This window comes from Pygoscelis adeliae, unplaced genomic scaffold, assembly GCF_000699105.1.
Source record: "Pygoscelis adeliae isolate BGI_AS28 unplaced genomic scaffold, ASM69910v1 Scaffold841, whole genome shotgun sequence".
Classification (NCBI taxonomy): domain Eukaryota; kingdom Metazoa; phylum Chordata; class Aves; order Sphenisciformes; family Spheniscidae; genus Pygoscelis; species Pygoscelis adeliae.
Genome location: NW_008824144.1, coordinates 98,314 through 99,208, shown reverse-complemented (window position 1 = coordinate 99,208; position 895 = coordinate 98,314).

The following is an 895-nucleotide window of genomic DNA, read 5'->3' as shown; positions in this document are numbered from 1 at the left end:
TAGGGATTAACGCCTAATTATCCACTCGCCTCTATAACCCTTGGTCAGGCTGGGCCCAACCCAGGGACTGGCCCTCCAGGGAGAAGCAGAAGATGAGCACAGAGGGCACCTCTCCACCCACGAGGCCCCAGAGACGCAGGGTCAGGGTGCCGCTGCACGAGCCTGGGGCGGCCGCTCCTACAGGGACACCCTCAGGGGTCCTGCAGCAGGACGAAGGGCAGCGCAGGGGCAGGAGACCCCCAGGTTAGTGCCCTGGAGGGGAGCTGGCAGCTAATAAGCCGCCTGGCAGGAGGCTGAAGCCTCCTGCACTGCATGGCGCCGTACAGCTCCGAACCGCACCGTGCTGCACCACGCCGCCGTACTGTATCACGCAGCACCTCACTGCGCTGCACGGCACTGCATCACGCTGCACGGCCCCCGAATCCACGCCTCGCAGGAGGCTGCTGCTAGCGGTGGATTTAAGGCACCCCCAAATTCCTCGCAAGGGGCTCCCAGTGACCTGGCAGCCAAGTGACTGTGAAATGCTCAGGGGACACACAGGCAGGGAGGATGGTTTTACAGCCTGGCAAACCCAGAGCGAGAGCGGTGCACCCCTCCTCCCCTGGGAAGGAAGAACCCTGACCCTGACCCTAACCCTAAGCCCGACCCTGACCCTAAACCTAACTCTAAGCTTAACCCAGCGTGGTGCAGTACAGAACCTGCTCCCCTGCAGGGCTGGGGCAGAGGGATGCCGGGGCAGAGGGATGCTGCCAGGGCACTCCTATGCCCGGCACGGGCAGCAGGCATCAGCCGCCCAGGGATGGGGTGCTCCAAGCTCAGACGGCTTCAGGCTCCCCCCAGGCCCTTGCTGGGGCTGCTGAGCTGGCGCAGCTGCAGCTGGCAACGTCAGCTGCCA